The following is an 8,591-nucleotide window of genomic DNA, read 5'->3' on the forward strand; positions in this document are numbered from 1 at the left end:
TGTAATTTTTAAAAGATCCCGAGATAAAACCTTGACAAATACAAATTGCACGGAGTCTGCATGCAAAATTCCAGTGTTTGAAGTGTACAGATGAGCCTGCACCAGACCCCAGGATCTGAACTCTTCTAAACTTCTTGATAGTTTGGGGCCAAACTTTGTGCATTAGAGCCTACCTACAATTTTAAATAATAACATGGAACAAAAGTAAACTAGGTAAATTGCTATTACTCTCCTTCTACATTAACAAACTTCCATAACAAGAACCAAAAGCAGAAGTGTGGTGTTTCTTTCAGCTGATAGCATTGTCAGGGCCAAATTGCGGCCTGGCTTGCATGTGGTGCATAAGGGAATCTATGGTGGCTCTGTTCTGTCCCATCTTCCCCCTTCACAGGTATGTGGCAAGGAGAACTAGGTCTTGGTCCCTCCCCCACCCAAGACCCCAACATGTCAATGAGAGCAGTTTCATTGGTGCTCTTGAGGAAGTGTGATGTGCAAGAGGGTCTTGTAAGGTCTGCCTATTGGTCTCCTGTCTCCCTCCTGTCTGGTCCAGGACCAGCACCATAATGGACTGCAGCTTGTTCAGGGCTCATGGCAAAGCCAGGACTGAGCCTTCCTTTAGTAAGTGTTCCCATATCTCAGTGACTAAGGCTATAGGTACATTCAAAAAGCTACATTCAAAATGCTGCTGTAGTGCTTCAATGTAGTGCTTACTACCATGACGGGAGGGTTTTTCCCATCACTGTAGGGAATCCGCCTCCTGGAGAGGCAGTAGCTAGTTCAGTGGAAGAATTCCCATTAACGTAGCACAGTCTACGCTAGGGGTTAGGTCGGCTTAACTAAAGGTACATCTATGCAAGGATAAAAGACCAGGGGTCAGCTGACTCTGGCTTGCGGGACTTGGGCTTTGGGGCTAAAAATCACTGTGTAGACATTTGGGCTTGGGTTGGGCCCAAGCTCTGGGATGCTACAGCCTCGCAGGGTCCCAGAGCTTGGGCTCTAGCTCAAGCCGAAACGTCTACACAGACATTGTTCAGCACCAGAGCCCAGCCCCATGAGCCTGAGTCCCCTGAACCAGGCCAGCCATAGGTTTTTTGTCCCTGTAGACATACTCACAGTCTCTCAGGAGTGCGGATTTTTCACAATCCTGAGAGATGTAGTTATGCCAAGGTAACTTTTCAGGGTAGACCAGCTCTAAGTGGGCCTGTGAGAGTTTAAGGAGAGGGAAAGCTGAGTGACTCAGCAAGTTAACTGCCAGATGACTTATTGTTAAAGCTGTGTGAGACTATACATTTTCAGTCTGAGAACTGAGAACTGAACTGAACAGACTAGAAATAAGGCACAAATATTTATCCATGAGGTTAATTAGCTATTAGAAGAACTTACGAAGGGCTGGGGAAGATTCTCTATCACTGGAAATTTTAAAATCAAGATTGGATGCATTTCTGAAAGATATGCTCTGTTTCAAACAAGAATTAATTCAGGGCAGTTCTATGGTCTGGGTTATTCAAGAGGTCAGAGTAGATGGTCACAATGTTTCTGGCTTTGGAATCTCTGAATCTATTAAACTGTTTGCTAAGAAATTACGGGTTCATATAAAGTAATTGAATCAGCCTAACTGTTTGAATCAAGTTTCTGGTGTGCATAGTCCAGTTACAAATCCTAAATTCACTTCCCATGCATGTAAACCCTGCAGGCTGGTGAATATTCCTACCATATTTTTCACTGAATATTCATAGAAAGCAAACACAAAAGGACAAGAACATGGTCAAAGTTAACTTAACTGAAAGTATCCAAATGAATATTGATAGATTTCCTCACATACACCCCACTATTCACCTAACTTTATACCTTACAACACTCCATAATGCTTTTCTGGTACTTTTCATTACAAACTCAAAACTCAGGTTTTTAAAAACAAAACAAACAAACAAACATCCCTAATGATTTTCCTGTGTAAGGTGTTTGTTTGTTTGCTTGTTTTGGTTGGTAGGTTAAAACGTAGCTTAAATTTGAGAGTTAGCTTTTGTTTTGAGATCCAGGGTCTGTTTGAAACTGATGAAAGTGAGAAAATAGAGGAAAATGTTTAAAGTGAGGAGGAAAAAAAAGAGGTTTTCCCAACTCTTTTGTTCTTCAATTATGTATGGAAGTGGAACGTTTTTAAGTTGAAGCAGATTTCTTTTTTATCTTACAAGAAATTGTCTTTTACATGGTGGAAAACCACAAAAGCATCGGATGAATGTGTTATATTTTTCACCTTTTCCAACTCCAACAATAAACTAAAGTTTTCACTGGTTTTGCCAATAATAAGAATTGTTTCCCTACAACTCGAGTTGTAATATCACTGACACAAAGTACAATGTCATTATGAGTCTCACTCTCTACTTCAAGGCTATTGCTTCAAGTCAGAACATGTTGACATTGTATGAAGTAATACAAAACACTATGAGCACCTGGAGAATTAATCAGTGCCAGCACCTTTCTCACTTTATGCCTGGATTTAATTTGTCAATATGAACTCTTGAGCACTACTGCAGGTCAAAGAAACATGTTACCCTCCTCTTCAAGGTCTGTGATGCATGCACATCACAGAAGCTCTGTACATTGTCTCCTATGATTCTAACTCATAGGCAATAGAATTTCAGTGAACACTGCATCAGTGTTTAGGGGTCCTTTATCCTAACTCTACCATACATGTACAAACCTCCCATTGATATCCCTGAGCTTAATCCCATGCACATTACATGGATTGTGTGTTGGGGGGAGCAGTGGGGGCTGAGGAGGAAGGGTTCCTTCCCCACTGGACTCTGACTGGCATACAAGCCCTGAGCAGGTGGGCTAGGAAGGGCCAATTAACTGTGGGCTAGGAAGGGCCAATTAACCCTACATTCTACACCTGGAAGGGAACCAGGGCATGATAAGGCCTAATGGCAGATGAAAGTCAACTGGGGGAGCAGCTGGGTTAGGTTTATAAGCCAGAAGTGAGAGCAGGAAGAGGCTGTAGGGAAGAGGTTTCCTAGAGGGAAAGGGACTTGGTCAGGGACAAGGAGATCCAGTGGGACAGTAAACCCTGGGTCCTGCCAGAGGCTGAGAAGATGAAGTAGCCATGGGGGCCAGAGGAATGTCTGGTGGAAAGCCAGAGATAGGTAAGAGGGTGTGGCAGGGGAGGAAGGAGTCCAGGGATGCAGCACCAGCTTTTGAGACGGAGCAGCTCTTGGTTGGTAGTCATAGAGTCCCAGTGGGGCCAGGTTCCCTACAAGCCATGGGGCAAGTAGCACAGAACCTGGAGATGTGGACCAGAAGACCATCTGAGGTAGTGTCTGGACAACTTGTTTGGTGGGATTATATAGGGAACTGGCTGGAGGGTCAAGTCACAAAAGGCAGCACTCTGAGTCACAGAGAGAGAGAAGGCCCACAGCATGGGCAACCAATGGAAGGGGCTGAGAGCCTAAATGTAGCCACAAAGAGGCACAACCTGCAGTGAGTGGAACCCCTTTTACAGAGCCATCCTATGGCTACTACCTTAGGACTGCAGTAGTTCACATGGCTGCTATGCTTCCCTCTGCTGTGGAAAATAGACTGTGGATCTGTATGGTTGTAGATCCTCTGCTATAGTCATGCTAATGCTCCCAAAATGTGCCCACTTGCAGGATCCCATAATCTTGTTTTCTTATACAGCAGAAGTGTTCCCCTGTGTCTCAGGCTTACTTTGTGAGATCAGCACAGGATTTTGCCTTAATATGTGAACGTTGGTCTACATGGCTTGCTCAAGGTCTTGCAACAATCAGTGACAAAGTAATGAATGGGAAAGGGAAGAAAAATTTTCCACCTAATTTTATCAGATCTAATTCATCTAGCTCTATCTCCTTACCATTCACCACCCAAATCTGAAATTGAATTGTCTGTCAAATATTACTTCTGCTTAAACCTGCTCTGATCCTTTTCGAATAAAGGACTCTAGGACATGAAAATATTATGTAGAAAATTAGTAATTGGGGCCAAATCAAACTGTAGACATTCATCGTACTTTGATCTGTCAGGGATCAAACATTGTTAGAAAGAAGTGTGTGTGAAATATTGTATATGTGTGCATTTATTTATAGATAGTTTCTCCTAGATCATAGTTAGTCTATGAACATTTCTAAACTATCTATAAAAACTACAAAGAACAAAAATCAGTTTATATTTGACTTAAAATGTGCTGTGGTTGGTTAAATAGAGGGTGGCCATTTTCCGCACAATAATACTGATGAAGGACCAAATACTGAACAAATGCAGTCAAGCTTCAATGCCAAATCACAGTTTACACTTAGGATGTGCTGTAGGAGTCTAAACTTGTCCTGTAGCCACACAAGTGCTAAAAGCTTTTACAAATAAACATATCCGGCTGATGGAACCCATTTTTTCCCATGAGAAATGGACCTTTATTTTAAATACAGCAACACAAATATGGAATATATCTCTGCATCCAATATACAGTACACTGTGTAGAGATGTGCAAGGCAGATATAAATTGTGGATAAATAAATCTATATAAATAGATATGTGCAAGGCAGATTCCTCAGTCTCCATAGATGATACTTTGGAGGATCAATGCCTTAGGTATTACACTTCTGCAGTATCTGCTTCTATCTATAAACACGCTGGGGATGGGATGTGGGGGCAGGAATATTCACAGCTGAACTAATTGTAAAGTTGCCAAAACTGTTCTTAGGGAATTTATTTGTAATTGCTTTTTCAAACTATTGTCTAAGGGGTTATTCTCCCTTGGGCTGCTATTAGTTATTAATAAGGAGTTCTATACACAGAGTAAAGGGACTTGGGCAATTATTGAAATGCACTGTTCTTCTCAGGCTGGATTGTGGGGTCCTTACTGGGGTTTTATTCAATCCTTTCCTAAGACCCATTGAAGTCATTCTGGTGACTTTATCTGTTCACCCTTAATGTTGTTACATTTAAAGAGCAATTATACTTTGAAAAGTGACCATGTAAAAGTAGCACCTTCTTAGTCAGATCCGCTCCTTCTGGGCATTTAGAATTACAGACTCTAGTGATGAAAGTAAGATTTTTATATATATATATATATATAGTTTTACTCTTCTTAGTCCTGCAGAGCCAATACAGCAAATACTGGATGACTCTGCTGCAGATTCTGCTCAGTTTTTGCATAATCAACAGAACTGTTAAAAATTTCGGTGCAAATCAATTGAGGCAATTGTAAGCTATTACACAAGTGTCAATGAAGGTCCTTGCAGAAAACTTTGAATACTTGTGATGTATGAAATGTAAAATACCCAGTTTGACTCTCAGAACTGGGAGGTGTTGGTAGGATTAACAGTTAAAATACCATCTTTATACTTGTAAATTTAAAAACGTCAGATATCTCACCACCATTTTGACAGAGTAGAAAGAATCTCTAATTTCTTTGCTTTTTAAGAGGGGGAGGAGTGGAAAAGGAAAGACAAAAAGAAAAACAGAAGAAGGGAGGGAAGGAACAAAAGTACTCACTGGCATCGATAAGACTTATTGCCTAGTCACTGTGTAACAAAGAAGGTGCTTGCCTAGCTAAAGGGCACCAGAATTGTAAAGTTGCCAAAAATGACAAAAGTCAGAGGCTCTTAACAATCCCTGTAATTGTGTGCACAACAATAATTGTAGCACTTTCCATCTCCAGGAACGAACATTTTAAATTGGATTAAGCCTCAGGACGCTCCTGAAAAGAAGGTGATATTTCTCCAGTTTACGGATGAGGCACAAGGAGGGAGTAAGTGGCTTGCCCAAGACCATACTAGGAAGCATAAGTTTGTTCTGGGTGCAGAACTTGGATCTTCTGGCTCCCAGTGCTGCATCTTTAAACACAAGGCCATGTTTGGTGCATGTATGGCAGCTAGGAGTGGTTACATTTTCTGTTCTACAGTTTTCTGAAGAGGTAGCTGCCATTTTGTGAGGCAGAGTTCAATGCAGGTTGTTACAGAAGAGACATGTACTATTTTTTTCCATGGGTGTTTGCTCTTTCTTGTGATGTTTTATTTAGCCTAAAGTCAGTAATTGAGACAAAGTATATGCTCGCTCTCTGATTATGGTAAAATATACTCATGGGTAGCGTCTCTTCTCAGTCTCAGTGAAATTTTGTGCTCTGCAATCCCACTACAAAATCGTCAGATGTTCTTAACTAATGGGATTTTCCTCAAACTTTAAAAAGAAATCATCTTTTGAGCAGAGACAAAATAATGAGCATTTCAGAACCACTCTGAACTAGTGTCTAGCTGCCTATGCAGTGGGATATATTGATTTATTGTAATATCTTTTTATAAACAATGATGCCTCTGAGTCTATCTGCTTCTCTTGTATGCTTCTAATATTTTTATTCAGGCTTTCTCTTTATTTTGCTGCACAGACTGTATAAGACTGTTTTTACTTTTGAACTCTTTGGGCCAGATCTTCAGTTGGTGTAAACTGGTGCAGCTCTGACCTGAGGATCTGACGCAAAGCCATGTCAGTTTACACCTTCTGAGGATTTGGCCTTAGACTAGGCTGCTTAGATACTATTCATAAAAACCTGGATGGATGGGCTGTGTTTGAGAGAAGAAACTGGCCCAGTCATTCAGGTTGCCATAATTTGACTTCCTCAAATTTGGAGGGGGGAAAAAAACTTTGAAAAACATTCAGTGCATAAGGTTAAACAGCCCCAGGCAGCTTTCATTTGCACAACCAGCATTAACTCAGTTCATCCTAACTCTCACTGACCTTGGCAATACTCTAGGGGGCATATTTTTCTATGGATGAACTATTTTTTTATAAGCTCTCCAGTGCACTGAGCACATGCTTTTTATTAGCAGACATACTGCTATGCATGTCATTTCTGTTTTACCTTTTAGCCTTCTAAAAAATATAGTTATTGCGGAGACTAGTACAACAAACCAACCAGAAGGACTGAGATTGTTTCCTCACATACCAAGGTTAGAAAAATCAATGTGCTTGTTCCTCACTTTCTTTATTCTCCCAAGAGCTAGTGGCATCCGGGAATACGGAGGCTTTAGCTCCTCAGACATCAGAACTATAATTTCAGGGTCTGAAGCATCAACATACCCAGACTGGGAGCTAGTCTGATTAGCAGTTTCCTGTGAATCTAAATTCCTCTTGCTCTATGGTCACTATGAGAGAGTGCTAATTCTTTATCAGAAGCGTGCACAAATGGCCACGTCTGCTGTCTTTTGACAAGGACTCTTCTTGGGATTTTGTGCATAGATGACTCATGCTCAGGCCCAAAGTGTATACTGATATCTATGATGCATTGGTCACCTAAAAAAAGATGACCTTTGCATGCCTATATTTAAATATATGACTTTGCCACCCAACACCATTGCAGAAGCAGTTCTCAAGGCAGTCATTAGAACTGTATTTGCACGTGATAATTTTTCATGACTACTGTAGATCTTTTGTCAGAGATTCACAGCATCCACTCTGCAGACCCTTGCCATTCAATAACAGTGACTCCCTTCATTTTTTTTAAAGAGACGGTGCACACAAAAGCTCATGACTGACTGCTTCCTTCTACCGTGGCATTACTGAAAATAATTCAAGAGCTGGCCATCATGGTTGATGATTCAGTAGCCTGGAAGAAATGATACAGACAGAGAAGTAGAGGATCTGGAAGAATTAAAATCAAGCTCTAAGGACAGCCTAAGAGTGAAGAAAAGAGCTCAGAGATAAATTTAGGAAGCTGACAGGCCATCAGCACAACAATATAAAGAGAGTGAAAAATTACTCTTGAAAGATCTGACCACAGCAGCCATCATAAAAGGCACAAATGTGCATGCTTTTCAATGTCTTCTTCTGATTTCCCCCTCCCCAGCGTTGACTCTGCATGTCAAGCCCATATTGCTGCTTCAGTTTAACAACACAGAAAAGAAAACCCAGTTAAACTAAAGCCTACTCAAGTATGCAATATATTTCTCACAACTGGAGAACAGTCCTGTGTAGCAATTTCAGCAGAGTGAATGAGAGTCAAAGGGGGGAAAAATTGAAAAGAGGAGGAAATGAAGCTAAATAATTGGAGGAAAAAAAAGATGTCATGAATTGGAAATGAGTTTTGCTTTGAGGTGCTGACTCAGATTGCATAGCTTTCCATAAAAGCTATTGTAGGAATAAAAACAGAGTGGAATTTTAGTTATGAATAATAATAATAATAATAATAAAAAAGACTTATTTGCTTCATGTGCTTTAGAAACACCCAATTCTTCTGCTTATAAAAAAGAAAATAGGAAATCCATTCTATCCTCCTTTTAGACTTTGGGCTCCAGTCTCAGATCTGAAACCTGCAAATAGAAAATGAAATAACATATCAGGCTTTACTTTTTATAATTCAAATAGATGGCAAAAGAAATAGAATTTAAAAGGAAAGGAGGCGATAACCTAATCATTTTTATACAGATGATCAAATGGCAGAGCACAAGCCCCTTTCTCCAGATTCTATTGAGTACATTCATCAGAATAGAATAGTATCCACCAAGGACAAAAAATAGGCATGCACATTTTAAAAGTAATGCGTTGTACACCAGTCTTTTCTTAAAGAATGCCAGATATCTGGTCCT

The 8,591-nt window shown here is 40.4% G+C and overlaps 1 long non-coding RNA gene across 1 annotated transcript; it reads left to right on the forward strand.

Moving 5' to 3' along the window:
- The first annotated feature begins 3,007 nt into the window (after positions 1 to 3,007).
- LOC122464822 lies at positions 3,008 to 8,172 on the forward strand. Its single transcript, XR_006289214.1, has 3 exons — positions 3,008 to 3,143; positions 5,672 to 5,761; positions 7,513 to 8,172. It is a non-coding gene; the product is annotated as an uncharacterized LOC122464822 (long non-coding RNA).
- The last annotated feature ends 419 nt before the right edge of the window (positions 8,173 to 8,591 follow it).

Source organism: Chelonia mydas, chromosome 3, assembly GCF_015237465.2.
Source record: "Chelonia mydas isolate rCheMyd1 chromosome 3, rCheMyd1.pri.v2, whole genome shotgun sequence".
Classification (NCBI taxonomy): Eukaryota; Metazoa; Chordata; order Testudines; family Cheloniidae; genus Chelonia; species Chelonia mydas.